General features: G+C 36.1%; 1 non-coding gene across 1 annotated transcript; it reads left to right on the top strand.

Annotated features, from left to right (window-relative positions):
* Positions 1-9,158: 9,158 nt before the first annotated feature.
* LOC144999071 (small nucleolar RNA R71) lies at positions 9,159-9,264 on the top strand. The gene has a single exon (XR_013660596.1). It is a non-coding gene; the product is annotated as a small nucleolar RNA R71 (small nucleolar RNA).
* Positions 9,265-15,721: the final 6,457 nt, after the last annotated feature.

Raw genomic sequence — 15,721 nt, 5'->3', positions numbered from 1 at the left:
AACACAATCAAAAATTACATTTAAAACTTTGTAATTTTGATAACTAGTTGTTGTAAATGAATTAGCAAAGACATTACACCACCAAAAACAAGTTTTTCAATTACCAAAATAGTTTAGGGTAATGTTTCTAATTCATTTCCAGCAACTGAATCGAAATTCTGCAATCAGTCGACCCTATTCGCCGAGTGCATGAACTGACTCGCCGAGTTGGTTGAAGATACTCATGAACTCGACGAGTCCCCCCTATAGACTCGACGAGTCCATTCGCAGACAGCAAGATTTCCGATTCTGTTTTCAACTTTTAAGCACAAATAAGATCAAACAAGCCTAGGCTCTGATACCACTGATGGGTTTTGAGCATTCTAACACTTCCTAAGTGTACATGCAACCCTAATAACCTTGGATCTATGTTTGTCTAATTATCATGCAAAGTTGAATTCCAAGGTTATATTCATATCTAGCATACATGGGGAACAATTTTAACATAAAGTATAGATAGAATAACTTACCTTGTTGTTGTTTGTGTTCCTTGAAACCTTGTGAGCCTAGCACCCCAAGTGTGATGCCTCAAATGCTTCACACAACACCAAATTCTCTTGGAAGAACTTATGAGAGTATACACACTTCTCAAAATCGGCCAAGCCCTCTTGTTTCTTAGTGTAGCCAATTTTAGGTGGAGAACATGTTACTTATATAGTGTTGACACATCTAGGGTTAAACCCTAATGTGTCATGACTCTTCATTTCCATGACCCATGGGTTTGTAACTCCCATGGAGCATCCATGGAGCATCCTATGGGTGGAACCCAACTTGATAGTCCATGGAGCCTTTTAGCCCAGTATACAAGATATGGATGATTTACATAATCAACCCATATATTTAATTAGTTATCTTTTGATCACATAATTAATTCTAAATTAATTCTTGATCAAACTAATCAAATAATATTATTAATATATTAGAACTTATAATATATTAACAATCTCCAAGTGTTATTTCTCTCATTTAGTCTATCCAATTGCATGGTGCCATGCAACCCAAATGGACCATGCCGGGTCGGGTCAAGTACATACCAGAAATAGTTATGGACTTAGACACCTTATCCAACAGTTTTGTGATCATCGGCATCCATGTCACAAAACCTGAAGGGCACACTCGAGATTGAAACATGCCATTGAATAGTTCAATGAATCTCAAAAGATCTAGGAGTTTCAAATCCAATTAAAAACCTAATAATTTATTTCGTTTTTCATGGTGGATATTGGTGAATCATCATTCACCTACCTTCAAATATTCTATAGCTTGGATTACGGCATCCCTCTTCCAAGTTATAAATTATTGTGTTGGGTCCTAGCATTAATATTTCATATTGGGTGTTATACTAAGTACTTTAAATCAACTATCTTGAATATCTCCCAAAGAGATGTCTAGTTCAGACATCTATGATCTACCCAAATCTCTTGGAACATCACTTCCTCAACCTCCTCCAATTAATCTCCCTAACGCACAAGTTTGAGGTCACTCAATCCCTATTGACAAGGCAAGGTCAAGGTGTTACTTTGGGACTCTTATGAAAGTTGGTGGTAACTGGCACATCGATTGAGGGGTAAACACTTAAGGTGTTCCCGGATTGTTTACCCCTCAATCGATGTGCCTGATTGTTTAGCCCTCACTCAATCCGGGAGAGTTGGGTGTCAAAGTCTTGAGAAAGTTGGTGGTTCAATCCCTTTCTAAGTCACATAGTGAGTTCCTTTGGGACTCTTATGAAACAGACTATGAGAAGACCCTTAATGATCTTATCTATTTGCTAAGATCAACTTCCTAAAACTTTATGGAAATTGACAATGATGATAGTGGAAATCCAGAAAAAGCATTCTCTTCCCAATGGAAACGGATTGGCCATAGTCAATGATGTGCATCAAAGTACCCACTAATTTTAATATTTATAAACTAACAAACTTAAACTAACTATGCACGTATAGGCAGTGTACCTAGTTAGATTACAATATAGCTTAGGTAAGCCGGGTGTCGTTCACAGGGAACGATGTTACTAATTAATCTACTTGCTATCAAATTAACCTAATTATTAACAAATTTAGAAAAGGTTTTATCTGATTTTACAAGATCAGACGAACCTAACTCAAATTCAATCAATAAGTAAAAACACTCTTGTCTAGTTCGAATCCACTTCGTCCTTATGGCTAGCTAATAATTATGGATTATCAGGTTGGTTTTAATTATCTTAGTAATTTAAGTCTAACTTTACCAATAATTAATTAATTCATGTAAAACTATGTATGGTCACACACAATTAAACACAAACCCAGTTATGAATATAAATATGCTATGTAAGATTTATTACGTACACGCAATTACAATCATAATCTACGTTCTCTAACACAGCTAAGTTTATTTACTTTAATTACTAACTAAGATTGGTCAATCCTAGATCTAACAATTTAATTCTCACTAAATCATTTGGTAAACAAGTTCATGAAGTTAATGTTCACTAAGCTACACAGAACATGAAATTAAGCAACTAAGAAACAAACACAAGCATGCTAGGTAACTATAAATCAAACACAAGCAATTTACCAACTAAATAAATCCATATAAAATTAAGTTATTCATAAGTTGGAAGCTACATCTAGCTAAACAATAGTAGCTAGATTCAGTTGCTCATAATAGCAACTAACACACTAACAAAAATCAAAGTATAATGAAACATGTTCCTGGGTAACAAATAAGTAAACTAAATTATGGACCTTCACTCTTTTGGTGTTGAAAACCTTTTTCCAGGACCTTTCTTCTGCTAAAAATCTCCTTCTGGAACCTCTTTCTCTAGCCAAAAAAAGTCTCTCTTCGTAATGAACAAGAGTGTATATATATAAACTTCAAAATCCCGCACCACATCGTGGCTATCTCTTCCACGGTGTGATTTCCAAGCTCTCCGTATCGGGCAAGGAATCCTTCTTCACGTGATGTTTATCTTCTAGAATACTCATGCCATGATGTGATTATCCATGCCACGTCGTGAGTTTAGCAATTTCCGTGTATTTCTTCATCTCTTGTGTTTCAAGTCTCTAATGTTCTATATATTGTCGCTTTTGGTCCCTCTCTTCGAAAATGCTTCTAATTGACTGCAAATAACAATTTAAAGTCATAAGTATCATTATTCTAAACATATTATCAACTTATTAATAAAAATGTACCTAAATATTGCCTAAAAATAGTTATAAAAATGGCAATATCAAAATACCCAACACTTAGGCTTTGCTTGCCCTCAAGCAAATTTAAACTTAACTCTTTATTACTAACATCACATAGAACAATCCGATTCCAGCTCAGCCATTATGCCAAGACCTCAACACATGCATTTGTGTCTAAAATTTTCCTTAAGTACCCCCCCCCCCCCCCCCGTACATTAAATACTCACAATCTTCATAAACACTCTCCCATTTCTTTCGAACAATGCTCATTTTACGCAACCCTCCGAATCCATCTGCCAAAAATCTCACTTAACCTCAAAGTATTTTTGTAAAGCTACCCAAGCATACATAAACTAGAGAATTACAACTTTAAGATACCACTACTTGGAGCTCTTAAATTTTTCACTTCTTTGACAGTTTAATCTAAATTTCTTTGAATTCATTTCTTTCATGATTTTTGGCATCTTTAACTTTTGATTCCTTAGAACTTTGATCCTTGATCTTCACACTTTGATAGCTCCAAAATTCTTCAAGAATTCTTACTTTTCAATAATTTCTCTCTCTCTCTCTCTCTCTCTCTCTCTCTCTTTTTACATGTATAACTCACTTTTTTCACTCAAAACCTACATGCTTAAGCAGGGGTGCTTAACTTCAACCTTTATTGGATAAGACATAGCTTTCCTGGATACATTTCAGGTTTAGGCTGCTAAACATATTGCATCCCTCAAACCAAGCGGGTTTATGTTTTTGTTCCATGATTTCACTAAAATAAGGGAGGCCACAAAAGCACTATAACGTGTATTGTCTCAACTAAACATTTGAACTTTTATCGGATCATCCCATATGACACTAACAACTACAGTTCAAATTATTAGTACTAGATCCAATTAGAAATTTCAATTTTCAAATTTTAAGTTTTTACCATCAAATTTTATCTTTATCTAGCAATTTACTTTATACCCCTACCCCACACTTATTTCATACAATGCCCTCATTGTATGCCTAAAATAAATAAAAATTAAGAAAAAGGGAGAAAAATGAACAGACTCCCCTGGGATAGTGGTGTGAGCATCTCCAAAAGCGTAGAAAATGTGCATCTCGAACATGAACCTCTCCAAAATATGAAGTTAGTGTAGAACTGGATGAATATGTAAATAAACCACGAACATGACTCGAAACTTCAATTCTTCAAAGTGGTGGCAAAAAAAATGTGGGAAAGCATGCGACACATTAGTTGTAGGAAGAAACGAGGCAAAATAGTCCTCATAATGATCCCCAAGATAAAAATATGAATCACGTCGTGGTGGAGAATACCACATCGTGACATTAGATAAAAACGTGAACATATCACATCCTATTTAGCATGCCACGACGTGATGTAAGAAGCCCACATCGTGGAAACTAGACGTCAGGAAAAAAACTCCTCATTACTTTATTCATCCTAGCAGCCTGACCAGTGTCTTAATGGGTTAAGATTCTTCTATGTAAATATACTTCCCTACTGTAACCTCTCTCCATTTAACGTACCCCACACTTATCTTTAATTGTGGGTTTCGAATCATGCCTTTAACCAAACCTAGACTCGACTAGACAAACACAAGTCTTGACTCAGCCTTATGTGCTTCTGAAAATTCCCATGCTAATCTAAAAAAAAAAACATAACAACCCAAAAGAAATAAAAGAGTAACATAATAGTTTAATCAATTCTTACTGCACAAACCAAATGCAAACATAAAAGAAAACTACTTAAAATAAACAAAAGAAACTAAATAGAAAAGAAATCAATCATCATCATATCGACCCTACATTCCACTCGGTCCTTCACCATCATTCCGCAGATTCCAAAACTCCACCCATGTTGGAAAATAAGGATAATGAGGTGGCATAGATGGTGGCCGGGTCACACCCAAATGTGAATAAATACCCTCGGTAAGCTGAGTATGATAGATAGCATACCCCTGGAGGTTATCCAAATAAGTTCCCACCCGACTCTGAAAAGGGTCGGTGGGTACTCCTTGTACATGTTGTGGAGCAGCACGCTCTCTCTCCATCTCTCCTCAAGCTCGAACATTTCTGCGCCGAGGTCTGGCTGGTTGTTGTTGCTCTGGTTGTGCCTCATCCTGCGCCTCGTCTACTGGTGGTATAACAAACCTGCCCCCAACATTACCCACAACCCGCATAACTCCCAAAACTTGAATAGTTAAATCAGTGTCCGGGAACCGGGTGAGATTCCTCACAAAGTCATGAGTTAAAATATGATACGACCGAGCAAGGCGAGTAACCAAATGTCCTCCCGTAATCGGACTCCCAGGCCTAGAATTAGCCGCTTTCTTCCCCATGAACCTCACAAGCATATATGGTAAATCACAGCAAACCCCGGGGGTAATAAGACTCCACAGATAGAACAAATTCTGAAGAGGAACTTTATCGCCATGATGCTTGTGATTTATAGAAAAAGTGATAAGGCGATTTAGAAATTGGTAAACGGGATTCCGAATTTTTGAATCACTAAAGTCACGAGTATTGTACTCATGGTTGGAAATACTCCACCAAAACTGGACATCCATAATACCGGGATTAAAATCCCAAACACACACATGCAGAAATGGTATGAAGAACGGAGATTGAGTCTCTACTTCCGTATAAAGTCCAATTCGTCAAGCAAATTCCCAAAGACTACATTCCTTATAAACACCGCCCAACCGGAACACAAGTGCCCAGTTATAATTAAAGTCAATGGTATGTTCTTCGAAGACTACGGTAGAGACAAACTCCACCGATAACTCCTGGTACACAAGTGAAGGAAAAATGATCCCCTTCGTATGTTTTTGTCCATTATCGTTCTAGCTCAGCAACCATTCCAGCACCACCAAGACATCCCCAATCTACAATCGGAGCTATCGCAAATTCCCTGCTGTATAACCATCCCAACCGATTTTCATACGTAGTCAATAATGGTCGGGGAATGTTTCGTGGAAACCGATATAAAGGATGAATACTCGCCACATCAATTGGATTCTCCTCCTGTGGAACAGCCCTTCTAGGTTCCATTTCTGTAAAAAAAATAAAACAAAGCAACAAACACCTAAAGCATGAAAAAAATTCATTCTGTTTACCCAGAAGTCATGACGTGGCTTAGAATGCCACGTCGTGAAACGCAATCGGGACGTGGGTCTAGATCGGTCAATGTATACACGATTTTAACCGAAAACCATACTTGGGGTTTGTTCCTATTGTTATTCAAGGGACATGCAACCTAAAAACAGTAACTAATTACAACCAATTTCAGAAATCTCATCATTCACATAAACCCTAACCATGAAAATGTATAAATTGTAAGCAATAACTTGAATTAATGGACGAAATACATACCCGATGGAGTTAGAAGACAAGAAATGCGAAGAATTTGGAAGCAATCGGTTGTGGGGACCTTGCTTCAGTTCATGAGGTAGTAAACAAATGGGGAATGTGTGGTCAAAAGGTTTAAGAAATGGTCCCCCCCCCCCCCCCCCGGTGACTTTTTAAAGGCCACATCGTGGTAGGCTTTACCACGTCGTGGGTTTTAAAAGAACATCATATGTTAATTTTTTTTCTTTTCCTCGTGATTTCTCCGTAACCACGACGTGGCATTGACAAGCCATGACGTGATTTATGAAAATGAGTAAAAATAACAAATTTTAACTAACTACTTTGTATTCCATTTATTAATTAAAGCACCCCATAGCGAATTGTTACCAAGTATCAGTTATTAAACAATGAGTTGATATCTTTCCTAATTAAAACTCAAAAATTAAAAGAAAAGAAAATCCAAACCAAGCTCGGGTTGCCTCCCGAGAAGTGCTTCTTTTTCTTGGAGTCTTGAGCTGGACTCCGCGCCGCCTTCGTTGAATCTTCTGAAGAGTCCATCACCAGCTGGACCTTTTGTTCCTTGAACCGCCTCTTCTAAGCTTGCACACGTCTTTTATATGTCTTTTTTGAATTCTCTTTTTTAGCCTTGACTTCATCTAAATCGAACTTGCGTTTACTCCCTTGAGTCTTTAATTTTTCTTCACTCATTAGCTCCATACTACTTGTCTCTTCTTTCAAACCATTTGCCTTGTTACCTTTGAAGTAACCTCTTCTTCATCACTTGTCATCTCATCATCTTTCTTGCTTACCCAAGAAGGTGGACTCTTGTAAGCAATGACTTCAACTAAATAGGGGACAGATGCTCTTGGTTTTGTTCTTTTGAATTGATGAACTGTCTTGATCTCTTCTTCCATAAGCTTCTCTAGTTCTTCTAATTCATTGTCTTCATTAATTGTGAACACCTATTCTTGAACATGATTCCTTTGAAAGCCATCTTCTATCCCAAAAATAACCTTTTCATCACCCACCCTCAAAGTGAGCTTGGACTCGCGAATATCAACAAGATCACCAGCAGTGTTAAGCAATGGACGACCAAGTATAATTGGCACATTGGGATCTTCTTTTGTATATGAAACTACAAAATCTATTGGAAAAACAAATTTTCCAATTTTTACTAGAATATCCTCCACAACGCCCCGGGGTTGTGTCACTGAACAGTTCGCCATGTGAATAGTCATTCTTGTAGCCTTCATCTTTTGAATTTCCAACTTATGATAAAATGAATAGGGCATCAAATTAATGTTAGCCCCAGAATCGGATAAAGCATCAACCTTCATTTTGTTACCAATTTCACAAGGAAGAGTAAGGCATCCATGATCCCCCATCTTCTCTGGTATCTCTCCCAACACAGCTTTTGAGCTTTGCTCACTTAGAATCACCTTAGACTGATTTTTTAATTGCTTACGGGTGTCTACCAAGGCTTGTAGTAATTTTTGATACTCGGGAATTTTGGACAAGGACCCGATAAAGGGGGTATTAATCGGGATTCCCTTCATGTGCTTAACAAAATCTAGATGCTCTCTTTCCAGTGGACTAAGGTCAGCTCGGGATGGAAATGGCAAAGGCGGCTAATAGACCGGAACGGGCTCAGGCACTTTTTGTTCAGGCAAAGTCCACGTCGTGGCCAGACAAGTGCCACGTCATGGCACCAATGGTTCAGCAACCCCTTCACTTTCAAACTTTGGCTTCCTTGGTTTTGGATCGGTCTTCTGTGGTTCTTCTTCTAATGCCTCCAGGAACTCAAAGATGGCCTCTTCTTCAGTATCTATGGCCATTACATGAGATTGGGTATTTATTTCTGCATTTTTTAGGGATAACTTCTCATGAACCAGAGTGGCTAGTTGACCAAGTTGTACTTTAAGACTATTAATGGAGACTTGCTGATTCTTTATTAAAGTTTGTTGTTCTACCATCAATGCATGATGATTTTTTACCAAAGTTCTTTCTACATTAATGGAAGAATCATTAACCACGTGTCTCTTTTCTGAGGCTTCCATAAGCTTCATCAACATGGTCTCTAAATTGGGTTTCTTCTCGATTGGTGGTTGTTCTTTTTGGTAGAAGCCTCTACCAGTTTGTCTATATTTCTCTTCCTTTTGCTTCTTATATTCATCATAGGGTAGCCACTCTTTCTTTGGTTTCCTCCAATCTTCATCATACTTGTCCCCACTCGAGTAGCACACTTGAGGCTTTCTGTTCCCAAACTCATCTAAATTGCAGTCCTTGGTCAAGTGCGAACCACTACACCTCTCGCAACCAACTCTAATTGCATGAATTGAGTTGTCCATTTGTATCAACCTCCTGTCCATATTATTTAGCATATCCATCATGGCTGCTATTTCTTCAGTTTGGGCCCCTCCACCGCCTTTGATTCCATCTTGCCTAGGGTGGTGGTATTCGCGAGAGTGTTTCACCAATTCTTCAATTAATTCCTTGACTTCGCCCGGATTTTTCTTTGTAAGTGGTCCTTGAGAATCAAGGAGTTGTCTTGTCACCAAGTTTACCCCATTATAAAATATTAACACCTCCTGTTGAATGTTAAGGTCATGTTGAGGACAATTTCTTAATAACCCTTTGTAACGGTCCCAAGCTTCGTAAAGTGACTCTCCCGGGTTTTGCTCAAAATTAGCTATTGCCTTTTGAGTTTAGCAATCTTGGATGGTGGACAGAATTGATCTAGAAACTACTCACACATTTGAGCCCAAGTAGTTACGGTATCGGGTGAAAGTGCTTTTAACCAATCCTTTGCAACTCCTTTAAAGGTAACGGGGAGCATCCTTAGCAAAATGGTGTCTCTGTTAATATTTGGGACATTGAAGTAATCGGCAATGTCATTTACTTCATCTAAGTATTTGAATGCATCCTCGTGATCCCTTCCATTGAATGGGATATCCTTTAGTGAGGAACGGATATGTCCCTTTAGCTCGAATGTGGTTGTGGTAGGGATGGCAGGTTGTACTAAGCTTGGACCAACATCATCTCTAATTCTCTTTCTGGAAGCCCCCATGGACATTTCGTCAATATTTTCCATCTCGTACCTTGGATCGTTCTCGGGTTCACTCGTATGTTCATGGAATTCGGGCGCGGTATCGTACTCAGATTCGGTTTGGACGGGTATTTGATCCAAGTGTTCAAGCTTGCTTTTGTTCTTCGAGGGGGAACTTGACTCCCCATTCTTCTTCCTTGATTTCTTTGAAAACACTTATTTGAATTCTTGTAAGGGCGTATTTTTCTTGTGAATTGCAGACTCGGGATCTACAAGTGGTGGCACCAAGGGTGTGTTTGAGCCTCTGGTCATGAACTCCTGCAGATAAACTAAATAAAAAACGTAAAACTGAACTAAAATAGAAAAATAAACTAAAAACTAAAAAAAATCTAAAATTCTAGGAAACCACATCGTGGCACTTATTTGGCCACGTCGTGGACTCTGTGACTAACAAAAAAAAAATTAAATTTTGCTGAAAAATTAACTTTTTGCAGGTTTTAACACAAGAAGGATCGATTAACTTAAGGCAAATAAATAAGCTAATAAACTAAGCCGTTCCCGGCAACGGCGCCAAAAAATTGATGTGCACGAAAGTACCCACTAATTTTAATATTTATAACCTAACAAGCTTAAACTAATTATGCATTTATAGGCAGTGTACCTAGTCAGATTACAGTATAGCTTAGGTCAGTCGGGTGTCGATCACAGGGAACGGTGTTACTAATTAATCTACTTGCTATCAAATTAACCTAATTATTAACAAAGTTAGAAAAGGTTTTATCTGATTTTACAAGATCAGACGAACCTAACTCAAATTCAACTAATAAGTAAAAACACTCTTGTCTAGTTCGAATCCACTTCGTCCTTATGGCTAGCTAATAATTATGGATTATCAGGTTGGTTTTAATTATATTAGTAATTTAAGTCTAACTTTACCAATAATTAATTAATTCATATAAAACTATGTATGGCCACAAACAATTATACACAGAACCAATTATGAATATAAATATGCTATGTAAGATTTATTATGTAAACGCAATTACAATCATAATCTACGTTCTCTAGCACAGCTAAGTTTATTTACTTTAATTACTAACTAAGATTGGTCAATCCTAGATCTAACAATTTAATGCTCACTAAATCATTAGGTAAACAAGTTCATGAAGTTAATGTTCAATAAGCTACACAGAACATGAAATTAAGAAACTAAGAAACAAACACAAGCATGCTAGGTAACTATAATTCAAACACAAGCAATTTACCAACTAAATAAATCCATATAAAATTAAGTTATTCATAAGTTGGAAGCTTCATCTAGCTAAACAAGAGTAGCTAGATTCAGCTGCTCATAATAGCAACTAACACAATAACAGAAATCAAAGTATAATGAAACATGTTCCTGGGTAACAAATAAGTAAACTAAATTATGGACCTTCACTCTTTTGGTGTTGAAACCCTTTTTCCAGGACCTTTCTTCTGCTAAAAATCGCCTTCTGGAACCTCTTTCTCTGGCCAAAAAAAGTCTCTCTTCATAATGACCAAGAGTATATATATATAAACTTCAAAACCCCGCGCCACGTCGTGGCTATCTCTGCCATGACGTGATTTCCAAGCTATCCGTATCGGGCAAGGAATCCTTCTTCACATGATCTTTATCTTCTAGAATACTCATGCCACGACGTGATTATCCAAGCCACGTCGTGAGTTTATAAATTTCTGTATATTTCTTCATCTCTTGTGTTTCAAGTCTCCAATATTCTATATATTGTCGCTTTTGGTCCCTCTCTTCGAAAATACTTCTAATTGACTGCAAATAACAATTTTAAGTCATAAGTATCATTATTCTAAACATATTATCAACTTACTAATTAAAATGTACCTAAATGTTGCCTAAAAATAGGTATAAATATGTCAATATCAGTCAACTTGGTTGACCAAATGGTAAAGAGAAAAAGCTAAGTATGTGATAGTTCCGCGTATCATTATTAAAGGGTCCATATGTTTATATTGCCAAAGGAAGGGACATTAGTTGCGAAGCTGCCAATTCTACCTAAGGATGTTAAAGTCAATAAGTTTGACCCTACTTCAGGTAAAGTCCACTATCTAACTCCGCTAAGTTTCTATTTTGAGATTCTTGATACATGATGTGACTGGGTCACATGTTGATGTTTTTAAGAATCAAAGAAAAAGTGAAGAAACTTAAAGAAAGAACATGTTGAATATGATCATATAGATGGATTTCTATCGCATAGTTTGAAGATCGAATTCTTGTGCTACTTCTTAGGAATTATGATATATTGCTTAGGAATAGATAACAATAGAGTTTTCATGCGCTTTTGCATTGTAAGGATAGTTTTTCCGCAAAGTTTTTAAAATAAAAGGAAAATTTTTTATTTTATTTATTTTAAAATATCCTTACAATGGAATTTGAGGAAAAAAAATTGTTGCTTATATGATTCCATTAATAACAAGAATGAAAATATGAATTTGATTTTTTCATTTGTGGTAGTTTCTAAATTTACCAAATAAGGAAAGATTCTCATCACCCAAGTTTCAATTGGATAGAAACTTGGAATCATGCAAGTTGTATGATGAATGAGAATTTTTCATCTTTTGAAGATTAAGACTAGTTCTTTGTTCACATGTTTAAGTGAGTCAAGTGCACTAAGGGATTGAGTGCACATTCTTGTGCACTGGTCAAGTGCACAACAAAAGATCGATAAGACTATTCGTCAGAATGTACTAAAGATTAGTAAATATGGTTATACTTACAAGTTTAAGTGTAATTCTGAGACATTGGAAAAGGTTCCAATGTATGGCAGAGCGAATAAGAAGAATCAAATTAGGTAGAAGGATAAAAGTTTCTCAAATCTGAAAAGATGGGAGACTACTTTAGTATCATGTCATATGATCATCTTAATGATTAAGAGACCTTATCGAAATTCTTTCTCTAATTGTATTCTGATAGCTAAGAAGAGGAGCTATGAGTTGTTGAAGTGGTCAAATCAAGAAGATGAGTCATACTTCGTTCCAAAACAATTCATAGAGTCATACTCGAAGACTATACGTTGAGTGAAATATCTTAAAGAAAGGTTTAAAACACTAGTCAAATGTAAGAGTAAAAGTTTTATACTATTGTACATTTGAAATTGGTAAGTTGTGATTTTTTGTATAAAACAAAGACCAACTAAAGCCAATTGTGTGAAGTATTTGTCTTGATTAGAATCCACACTATCTCTTGAATATCTGACAAGAAAGTCTTATATGTCAAGAGGACAGTGGGAGTCTTAAAGGTCTTGAAAGTCTCAAGAACTAATCAAGAATAAAACCTAAAGTTCTTCACTAGCACACGACTTGAGTTTTAACCTATCGTGTTGACATATTCTGTACTCATTCCAATTAAAGTTGGCTTTACATATGAGTTCTTAGAGTTCTCAGTTGCTTGCACAACAACTTGGAAGAAATGGCAGGCCCTTGAGCCACCAGATGGCAAGAAACTAAGACTGAGTTCAGTCCATATAAGTTTGGATTTGTCATTATTCTTGTCTTATGACTATGGTTTTGACAATTCACATGGATAAGAACACATACACCATTAAATCTAAGTGTCATAAGGTTTATCTCCGATTCATGAAAGTGATGGTGAGGAAACACTTTCAGTAAGTACATTTTAGCTAGATAGCAATTGTGTTATTTGCATTCTCAAAGTTGTTAGTGGAGCGTGTGTGGTTAACCGGTACACTAACATGGACTTGTGAGAAGTGTCAAAGGTCTAAACAATCAAGACTATGATTACGGCATCCTTTTTCGTAGTTAGACACACCTATGAGCTATCTAATATAAGGTGTATGATATTGATAAAGTTTTATCAAACCAATCTAGTATTAGAAATCTGAACTTTAGTAAGAAAGTCAATAAAGTATTGTTTTTTCTAGAAGTTCAACTGAGTTCTGAGTACATGTCAAGGCTAGTGGGAGCATAAGTGTTATGCTATTAATCACCATGTTAGTGAAGCATGATAATTATGATAAAGATTGCAAGTTAGTAATGTTAATTATAGAAAACAAAAGCTTTCAATAAGGAAAAGTTGTTTTGCTATAATTAAGGGAGAGAAAATTATACTTCATTTCAATTCTAAAAGCTTAGATTGAGATTTTTATCAAACTTAGTCAAGAATATATATGAATTTCATAAGTAAATTCTATATATGGGTTCATTATTTGTGTTCTAAAATTCGATTATAATTACGTCGTCCCTTTTCATAATCTGAATTATGAGAACTTGGCAAATAGAAATGGAAATATTATAGCAAAAGACTGGTTTAGTCTTTATGTGAGACATCATGAATCGTGTCCCATATGCTTCGGATATAGGATCGATTACATGTGCTATATTCATCCTTTCTAAAAATTTCCAAATGTCTGGGGCATTAAGAAGGGAAAAGGTCTAGAACTGGATATGACTAAAATGATTAAGCAATTGTCGAGGACAATATAAGGTTTACCAAAGATTGGTTGCTCAGGGACAGTTGGAAGTATAGTGTTAATTGTTGGAAGGACCATATTGACATATTATGGAAAAAGACAACTCTTCTTCAAAAGGGGAATGTGGAAATGATCCCATTGGTGGAAGTTGTTCAATATATTTGTGTAAGATTAGGAAACTTAATGCAAGAAGGATGTTTCCAAGGAGTTGATCTCCTTTGGAATGCTCTGTAATGTTTGTTGTCAAGTCTTTGTGACTTTGTGCTTAATCATTAAAAGAGAATCATTGCATGTTAGTTTAGAATCTAACAGATTTCGGTAAAATGGCATGAATTTGGAATTCATGCATTTGCCATAAGAATTCGAGAGTGTGAAATTAGAATCATTGAAAGTTTGGTCAATTGGCTTACTTCACAAAGTAAGGATCATAGATAAACATAGAGTGCATACTTGGTGTATGGCAAAGCTATTGTTTAGAAAAACATAGTGTACATGCTTGGAGCATGGAAAAACTATTGTTTTAATTCAAGAATAAAGTTGATAGTTGAAACAGTATGCAATGAATAATGTTTAATCAAATGGTGATAAATAAAATGTTTTTGATTTATGTTCATAGGTTTTGATACCATATTAGATTCAATTATTCTTGTGTTTCATTTTGCATGTTTTGACTTCCAGAATTAACTAGGTTATTCTTCCGGAATGACTAAGTTATTCAAACCATCCATAGTCAGTCATATGTTGGAAGTAGATATGAATCAAGACTGTCATGGGTTGGCTTGTAGAGGTCCAAGTTGGTGGACAAAGTTGTGCTACAACACTCATGAGTGCTCATAAGTTCTGAGTATTGGATTCAACCCGTTCTCATTGAAATCACTTCATGGATTTTATCACGAGTGAACATGAGACGATAATATCTTATATTCTTCAAACCTAGAGATATGAGTTGTTACTATGACTTGATAGTACATTGATTGCACGAAAACGCATTGGTAACTCGATGTTATAAAACGTGCCTTTGTGTATGATTCAACAAGTAGCAGAACAAGCCATATGAGTTGAAGTTTATCCATTCCTTTTACCTTCGGGATAAAAGTGATATCTATGGGCCCCTCGATGATTTAATGATGACACATGTGAGTGCTTGGCCAAGCCAGTACTGATTTGATTTGTTTAATCAGCCAGTCGTCATGAATCGGAAATTAGGAAACAACAAATGGATAGAGAGAATGATTATAATCCATGTCTCCGTCCATATGATATCTAGAATGGAGGAATATATGATCTCTTATCTAATGGACAAGTTCATTGACAAAGATCACAGCGGCTTTAAGAGCTACGATTGCCAGTTAGGTTTTGAAGTCATACTCAATAATAGTTTTAGACTTATCCAAGTGGGAGACTGTTGGATTAATGTCTAAGTCCATACTTATATTTGGTATGTACTTGACCCGACCCGGCATGGTCCATTTGGGTTGCACTTCACCAGCACAATTAATATGGATAATCTTTTCAGAATATTATATTTATGATTATAATAATATATTATAGGTTCTAATATATTAATATGGAATCGTATTATTTAATTAGTATTGATCAAGAATTAGTTTAGAATTAATTAAGTGATCAAA

The sequence above is a fragment of the Lactuca saligna genome, chromosome 5 (assembly GCF_052625555.1).
Source record: "Lactuca saligna cultivar CGN05327 chromosome 5, ASM5262555v1, whole genome shotgun sequence".
NCBI classification, from domain to species: domain Eukaryota; kingdom Viridiplantae; phylum Streptophyta; class Magnoliopsida; order Asterales; family Asteraceae; genus Lactuca; species Lactuca saligna.
The sequence above is the reverse complement of the archived record's forward strand: the minus strand, read 5'-3'. Positions and strand labels throughout refer to the sequence as shown.